This window comes from Zootoca vivipara, chromosome 1, assembly GCF_963506605.1.
Source record: "Zootoca vivipara chromosome 1, rZooViv1.1, whole genome shotgun sequence".
Classification (NCBI taxonomy): Eukaryota; Metazoa; Chordata; class Lepidosauria; order Squamata; family Lacertidae; genus Zootoca; species Zootoca vivipara.
This window is the reverse complement of record NC_083276.1, coordinates 5,271,424-5,280,609: the sequence shown is the minus strand read 5'-3', so window position 1 is coordinate 5,280,609 and position 9,186 is coordinate 5,271,424.

The following is a 9,186-nucleotide window of genomic DNA, read 5'->3' as shown; positions in this document are numbered from 1 at the left end:
AGAAAAAAATTCCCCTCCTTCTTTCGTAAGGCTTGAGCTTGTAGGCATCAGCGAAGCGTTGGGAGACTTAAGACAGAGGGGAAAAGGCACTTTGTATTAGTATGTTAGTATTAGTACTAAGTATTAATACTTTAGTACTAAGTACTAGGCTAGCACCGATAAAATATCATTTTATTAGCATTTTAGTACTAAGTATTGATACTTTAGTACTTAGTATTTTAGTACTTAAGTAGTAGCACTGATTTAAAAAAATAGTATCTTATTAGTATTTTTGTTCTGAAAATGGAGCAGCAGTAAGATGCTTTTTTAACATTAAAAAGGGACCACGATTATTTCAAGGGCACGGATGCCTTGATCAGGTGACATTTTGGCCCCACACTCACCTGTTGTAATAATAATAATAATAATAATAATAATAATAATAATAATTCAACATCAACTTTGTAGGACTGGTCATGTTGTGCGGATGCCTGATGATCGTCTTCCAAAGCAACTACTCTATTCCGAACTTAAAAATGGAAAGCGTAATGCTGGTGGTCAACAAAAGAGGTTTAAAGACTGTGTCAAGGCAAATCTTTAAAAATGTAGTATAAACACTGACAACTGGGAAACACTGGCCTGTGATCGCTCCAGTTGAAGAACAGCCTTTACCAAAGGTGTCATGGGCTTTGAAGACACTCGAACTCAGGACGCTAGGGAGAAACGTGCTAAGAGGAAGGCACGCTTGGCATATCCACACTGTGATCAACTCCTGCCTGGAAACCAATGTCCCCACTGTGGAAGGACGTGTGGATCCAGAATTGGCCTCCACAGTCACTTACAGACCCATTGTTAAAATTGTGTTTATGGAAGACAATCTTACCTGGCTACGAGGGATCACCAAAGAAAGAAAGAAAGAAAGAAAGAAAGAAAGGAAAGGAAGAAAGAAAGAAAGAAGAAGAAGAAGAAGAAGAAGAAGAAGAAGAAGAAGAAGAAGAAGAAGAAGAAGAAGAAGAAGAAGAAATAAAGGCCTGACAGATAATAATAATAATAATAATAATAATAATAATAATAATAATAAATAATAATAATAATAATAATAATAATTTTATTTATATGCTACCCATCTGATGGAGTTGCCCCAGCCACTCCTGGCTGCTCCCAACAAAATATTTTTAAAATAATAAAGCGACCATTAAAAGCCTCCCTATACTGAGGGCTGCCTTCAGATGTATTCCAAAGTCAGATAGTCACTCTCTGAAAGGAGGAGGCAGGAGGGCGTTCCACAGGGCAGGCGCCACCACCAAGAAGGCCCTCTGCCTATAGTCTCTCTGCATGTTTTGCAGTTTTAAATCTCTGCTGGGGTTGGGGTCAGCTGGTTAGAGCATGGTGCTGAAAATGCCAAGGTTGTTGGTTCAATCCCCGTACAGGACAGCTGTATATGCCTTCATTGCAGGGGGTTAGAGCTGGCCCCCAAAACTTTGCATCTTGGGAGGACAAAGGCAAAATTGCAATGTGAAGGTCACAAGGCCTCTGATCAGGCAGGCATCTGCTGGAGGCTTGGCTCAGATTAGACTACTACAGCAACCTTTGCTAACCGGGTGCCCTTCAGAGGTTTCTGCACTACAGCTCCCAACAGCCCCAGCAGATGGGAACCGTAGTCCTAAAAACTCTGGGTTGCGCCTGGTTAGCAGAAGGCAAGAGAAGAGCATTGCCTCTTAGGAGTTAAGAGTAGTGCTTTTTTTCCTGGGGGGACGCAGGGGGGCACATACCCGTAAACATTTTGTGAATCTAAGTTTGGCCTGATTGAGGGGCAGTATTTCAACATGAGTAGGAAAATGAGAGTACCCCTAAACATTTTTTAAGTGGGGGGGGGGAAGCACTGGTTAAGAGCATTAGCACAGCTGATCTTATCACTATGGAAACAAACACATGGATGATTCATCAGAACTTGTTTTCCACCCTTGATCTGCATGTGCAACGTGGATGTCTTCCTAAGGGGTCACAAGGATTTGCATTTTCGTGAGGTTCTGCCAATGTTCAGGGGCATCAGAGCAGAGGGCAGTGGTTGAAATTCACCCAGAGAGAAATGTGAGGTGGCACAGTACTTCAGGGGCAGCCATAATATCATAAAGTTTATGAGTTTGCAGTGAAAATGTGGGTCCCATTTAACGTCCAAAAACGGAGGTGCTGTTATGGTTTAAGGTTCAAGCACCCGCCCATTGCTTTCCATTTGTTTTATTCATTTCTGTTAATGCTTCTGCACCACTTGATTGTAAAAGAAACCGACCACCTCAAAGTGGTCTGCAAAAAGATAAAAATAAAATAAAATCAAGAAACATTTGCAACGATAGTTTAAAATGGCTGAAAAAGGTTGCTGACCCCTGGATTAAATTTCTGGCCTGCCCTTCCATGGGAGCCCAGTGTGGCAAATAATGTATTTAGACTAGCCATATTAGGGTAGGAACAACTTTCTCATGGTATGAGTAGTGTGGGGTGGGGAATGCAACTTTCTATGGAAGGTGATGGACTCTCCTTGGTTAGAAGATTTTAAGCTGAGTACCTTATCAAGGATGCTGTAGCGATGGATTTCCTGTATTGGGGGGGTTGGGCTAGATGACCACTGAGGTTCCCGCAGATATTTGAAAGAGGGGGGAGTTGGGTTCAAGAGAAGACGTCTGTCTCCCCTCTTTTGAATTTTAAGAGATTTCGGGAACAGTTTATGAAAAAAATTCCACTGAAGTCTGCCGAATGCCTCCAGGTGATTCCAGAATTACTCCATTTCAGCTTGTGGGTCGCGATCTGGGTGTCCCATTCCTCAAAGGGGAGTGAAACTGTGGCCTGAATACATATTTCACACCCTTTCTTGAAATGCTTTTGTGCATAACTGTGGCTGGGTGGTGAATGCCTCATGACTCATTGCTTGGCATTCAAAACTGTTTTGAATGCTTGCAGAACTAAGCTTAACAAAACAACCATCATAATAAAACGGTGATTCCCCACCCCCCAATAGTAGTCCTCCTGGTATTCTGGAGTCCAAAGCAATGCAGGAAACCTCATTAACAGGCACGCAAGGCATAGAAAGGGATATCTGAGTCGGTACAGCATGAGGCTCTTAATCTGAGGGTCGTGGGTTCAAGTCCCACCTTGGGCAAAAGATTCCTGCATTGCAGGGGGCTGGACTGGATGACCCCATGTGGTGGGGCTGGACTATATTTCGGGGGGGGGGGATAATTGAACAAATTCCTATGCCCCACAAATAACCCAGAGATGCATCCTATATAATAATGTCCAAGATGTCCCTGCGTCCAAGCTGTCCCGTGTGTCCCTGGGTCACTGCGCATGTGCCCCAGGGATACAGGGATTGGACAGCAGAGACTGCGCACGCGCACTCTCCCCCCCCCTCTGCCTCCTCCAACCGCCGCTCCTGCCGGACACCGCCTCACTGCAGGGCACGTCAGGGAAGCGAGGGTGGAGACCGGTGAAGGCCTCCTCACAACCCTCCCTGGCCATGAGGAGCGGCGGTTGGAGGAGGCGGGGGGGGGGAGAGTGTGCGCGTCCTTCCTGTCGGCGGCTGCGGGAGAGGAACGGAGGAGGAGAATGCAGCGCTTTCTCCTCCTCCGTTCCTGTCCCCCTGCCGCCGACAGCAAGGACAGGTCCCAGGGTTCGGAGAAGCGCTGCGCAAGCGCTTCTCCGAACCCTGGGATGTCTTCTTCCTGTCGGCGGCTGTGGGAGAGGAACGGAGGAGGAGAACGCAGCGCTTTCTCCTCCTGCGTTCCTGTCCCCCTGCCGCCGACAGCAAGGACAGGTCCCAGGGTTCGGAGAAGCGCTGCACAAGCGCTTCTCCGAACCCTGGGATGTCTTCTTCCTGTCGGCGGCTGTGGGAGAGGAACGGAGGAGGAGAACGCAGCGCTTTCTCCTCCTGCGTTCCTGTCCCCCTGCCGCCGACAGCAAGGACAGGTCCCAGGGTTCGGAGAAGCGCTGCGCAAGCGCTTCTCCGAACCCTGGGATGTCTTCTTCCTGTCGGCGGCTGTGGGAGAGGAACGGAGGAGGAGAACGCAGCGCTTTCTCCTCCTCCGTTCCTGTCCCCCTGCCGCCGACAGCAAGGACAGGTCCCAGGGTTCGGAGAAGCGCTGCACAAGCGCCTCTCCGAACTCCAGGATGTTCTAGCGCCCGTTATTAAACGGGCTGAAATACACTAGTTTTAAATAAAAGCACACATTCTACTCATGTAAAAACACGCTGATTCCCGGACCGTCTGTGGGCCAGATTGAGAAGGCAACTGGGCCGCATCCAGCCCATGGGCTTTAGGTTGCCTACCCCTGATTTAATCAATCTGAACCCTTCATCTCAGGTCCACTGAATTTGTACCACTATGTACAAGGAGCAGCCTTTTACACCCAAAGCTTGCAATGTTTCCCTAATATTTACCTGATTGCAGGTAGACCAGGGCTGGATCTACAATGATCTGCTAAATGTTTTTATTTTATTTTAAATAACCTTCTACAATGCCATTGGCCGTGGCCATGGCAGTGCCCTCTGGTGTTGCATTTCAATAACGCATTTTTAACGTTCTAAACGACGAGTGTTGGTCCACCCCAGGTGGGAAGCAAGTACAGCAGTTCCACAGGCCAGGTGGCGGCAATTCACTATCAACTCCCTAAAAGGAAAACTGTCTCATCTTGCAGTTTCAAAGCTCAATCTACACTCTTGTGTATACTTACCTGGGAGCAAGCTCTATTGGGCATAGTGGGACTTACTTCTGAGTAAATATGCCTAGGATATGCATGAGCTGCAAAAAGGAGTTTCTTTTAGTCACAATGAATATAATGACCATAGCTGCCAAGTCTCTTGTTTTCCCTGGGAAATTCCCGTTTTTCCAGCTGTTCCTAGCTGAAAAAATGGATTTTTTTGTTTCCCCCCGGTTTATTCTGGCGCGGTGGCCATTTTGGAACTGGGCAGAGCATGCTCAGAAGCGACTTTTGATGCTGCTCTGCCCAGTTCCAAAATGGCTGCAGTGCGACTTCTGGCGTGGTGGCCATTTTGGAACTGGGCAAAGCAGCATCAAAAGTCACTTCTGAGCATGCTCCGCCCAGTTCCAAAATGGCGGCAGCGCTACTTCCGGTCTGCTATTTCCGGCCCAGTCCCTTATTTCTCTGACAGCAACTTGGCAGGTATGATAATGACTCCAACTCCCATAATCCCTGAGCGCTGGCCATGCTAGCTGGGGCTGATGGGAGTTGTAGTCCAACAACATCTGAAAGGGCCACAGGTTCCCCTCCCTTGGTGCAGCTGTTAGGAGTTTCAGTTTAGGATCTGGGTTCAAATTCCCACTCAGTCATGAAGCTTATTGAATGGCCTTGGGCCGGTCACTGTCTCTCAGTCTAACCTAGCTCACAGGAGGGGCAAAATGGGATATGTAAGTGTAATGATTAAAAATTGTTGAAAGCATACAGAAAATCAAGAGCTGGTATTCATCTCGGCCACTTTCTTCATTCCCAGGTGTGTCCTGCTCAATAACGGCAGGATCATCCCATGAGCAGGAAGGACCCAGATCTGTCACAGTCACAGGTATAATCTCTGATGTGACACAATTATCTCTTGCAAAAGCTGTTGTGAGTCACAAAGGAGCTGCCTCGAGTATCTCATCCCGTAGCAATTCATTCCACCTCTTTTCAAGTCCTTGAAGCAGTTTGCATTCATTATTCCACTAATCCACGCAAATACTTTGGAACTCGCTGCCTCTGGATATCAGGAAGGAACCTTCACAGCCCTTTTACCGGCTCTTACTAGGAAGATTTCTGCATAGACAAGCCTATGCAGAAATCTTGTATGTTGGTGTGTTTTCAGTTCATCGCTGATTTTAATTTAATTTTAAAAAATACCAGTAAATATGTAGCTGCTTTTAACTGTTTTTATCCGCAGGCAGCTTAGCCAATGGTCAGGGATGATGAAAATTGCAGCCCAACATCATCTAGACTAGAGAGCCAAGATTGGTAACGGTTGCATTTGGCAGATTGTGCAGGGTCAGGGTGTGTAAACCAGCTCACCTGAAGCAGAAGTGCTAGCATTTACTATTTCTGTGTCCCAATAGCCCTCGAGGAACCAGCAATCTGTTTTTCACCCAGGGCACCTCCCCTCTTGTTGCATGCAAATTGTGGATTCATGTTAACAAGAGACATGTTTCTGAGATCCCATTTTTGGAAACGAGCTTTTAGAAGGCAAGTTGCATGAATCCCTGGATGCAGGGCCGGTGCGTCCATTTAGGTGAACTAGGCAGCTGCCTAGGGCGCCAAAATGGAGGGGGCGCTGGCCAGCCTGCCCACCACCCGCTGCCACCTCCACTGCGCCTGTCAGCTGTTGAGCGGCTTCAGGCTGCTATCTTGAAGCGCACGCTTGCCTCCGGAGAGCGGCCTGAAGCCGCTCAACAGCTGACAGGCGCAGTGGAGGCGGTCCCAGCTCGTGCTCCCCGCGTGAAGCTCCGGAGGTGCGTGGGGAGTGCGAGCCTGAAGCTGCTCAACAGGCACAGCTGACAGGTGCAGTGGAGCCTCTGAGCTGTTTTTTATTTTATTTTTATTCTATTTTATTATTATTTATTATTAATGGGGGGAGGCGCCAGAAGGTGATCTCACCTAGGGCACAAAAAAACCCTAGCACCGGCCCTGCCTGGATGCACCCCACAAAACAGCTCTGGAAGTGGTTGGAAAGCGCATTTGTGACTCCATGGGCCTCCCGTTGGGAAGGTTCTTCTAACAGCACGAAATAAGCAGCTCTGCTTACAGTTTAATATTCTTGGTTGCACTCTGAGTCAATGCTGCTTCTCTTGCCCATGTAAGCAAGGACCGATCATACCTTACACTGCCCCCTCCGAAACACAGGAGGAATAAAAAACATCCAGACCCCCAACACAGCTCTTATCGATAAGTCTGTAGCCAAATGAAGCGGACGGAGTGCAATGTTCAACTTTAGGTCCAGGCAGGGGAGGTGGAGACACAAAAACTGACTCCATCAGAAGGTTGTAGACTCTCCTTCCTTGGGGGTTTTAAGCAGAGGTTGGATGGCCATCTGTTTTGGATGCTTTGGCTGAGATTTCTGCACTGCAGGGAGTTGGGATAGATGTCAAGGCTATTCTACCTATCGTCCTGCTGCATGCGCAAATCCAGCTTAAGGATAGGAGGAACCATCTTGCAAGAAAATGAAGTTTCCCAAAATGCCAGGCTTCGGGGTTTTAGGTCTGTGCTTAAAGACAGTGGTCCTTGCGCCCTCTCCTGGTTGAAGAAGGAAATGGCAGTTTAAATTGAAACAGTGGTACCTTGGTTCTCAAACAACTTGGAAGCCAAACACTGCAAACCTGGAAGTAAGTGTTCCAGTTTGCAAACCTTTTTCAGGAGCTGAACATGCTCCGTTTTGAGTGCCACACTTCCGTTTTGAGTGTTATGCTGAGGTCTGTCTGTTTTTGCTATTTATTTTGCATTTTTGTTTTTGTTTTGCGGCTTTTTTGTTACTGTTCAGCTACCGATAGATTGATTGTGTGACTACAGTACATTGTTTATTGCTTTCATTTTATGGATCAGTGGTCTCGTTAGATAGTAAAAATCCATGTTAAATTGCTGTTTTAGGGGTTGTTTTTAAAAGTCTGGAACGGATTAATCCGTTTTGCATTACTTTCTATGGGATAGCACGCCTTGGTTTTGGAACGCTTTGGTTCTGGAACGGACTTCCGGAACGGATTAAGTTTGAGAACCGAGGTACCACTGTACATCCAAGACAGCAGTCAAGTGTTTTCTCAACTTGGGTCTCCAGCTGTTTTTGGACTACAATTCCCATCATCCCTGACTGCGAGCTAGGAATGATGAGAGTTGTGTGTGGAGTCTGTGTTTCTTGGTACCCAAAGTATTGCTCTGATGTGCAGAGATCTTTCCTATTCTAATTAATTCAAGAGGGTACTGGAAGCTTCTCTTTGTGAAAGAAACAAGCCGAAGGTTCATGATGTTTGGGTTAGTCCTTCAGGGAACCAGAGTACAGCTGGCTTAAACTCTTTTCTGTCAAGGTCATGCTGACTATAATAAGGCCAGATGGAGACTGTGCTTCATTTTTCTGTCTTTCTTTCCTTTTGCTGTGGTGTTCTGTACTTAATATGCTTAAGTGTTAAGGTTTTAGTGTCATTTAGTGGAGGTGCTGACCTTTAAAGCCCTAAATGGCCTCGGTCCAGTATACCTGAAGGAGCGTCTCCACCTCCATCGTTCTGCCCGGACACTGAGGTCCAGCACCGAGGGCCTTCTGGCGGTTCCCTCGTTGCGAGAAGCCAAGTTGCAGGGAACTAGGCAGAGAGCCTTCTCGGTGGTGGCGCCTGCCCTGTGGAATGCCCTCCCAACAGATGTCAAAAAGGAAAACAACTACCAGACTTTTAGAAGACATCTGAAGGCAGCCCTCTTCAGGGAGGCTTTTAATGTTTAATAGTGTTGTGTTTTATTCTTCTGTTGGAAGCTGCCCAGAGTGGCTGGGGATACCCGGCCAGATGGGCGGGGTATAAATAATAAATAATTATTATTATTATTATTATTAGTTATTGTAAGTTTAAGTCTGCTGCAACTGGATTTCTTATGGACAGCGCCAGTCCTGAATGCATTGGATTTGTGACCATTATGCTCATTTACCTTCAGTAGCGGCATCAAACTCTGCTGGATGGAATACAATTGCCTCTGGTCTATTTTATGGGAATCCTGCAACGTGTTTTTATTCTGCTAACTACCGTATATGTTGGGAGTTCTGCTCTGGATCAATAACTGAATAGAATTTCATGACAAGTTATAGTCCAAAACCAGCTGGAGACCCAAGTTTGAGAAACACTGTTCTAGTCCTTGGGATTCTTAAGGAACTGCTAATTTAAAAAGGGAATGAGGAAGGTGTATTGCAGAGATTCAGGCTCTCAGTTCTTGCAGGGATGCGGGTGGCGCGGTGGGTTAAACCACTGAGCCTAGGGCTTGCCGATCAGAAGGTGGGCGGTTCGAATCCCTGCGACGGGGTGAGCTCCCGTTGCTCGGTCCCAGCTCCTGCCAACCTAGCAGTTCAAAAGCACGTCAAAGTGCAAGTAGATAAAAATAGGTACCACTCCGGCGGGAAGGTAAACGGCGTTTCCGTGCACTGCTCTGGTTTGCCAGAAGCAGCTTAGTCATGCTGGTCACATGACCTGGAAGCTGTACGCCA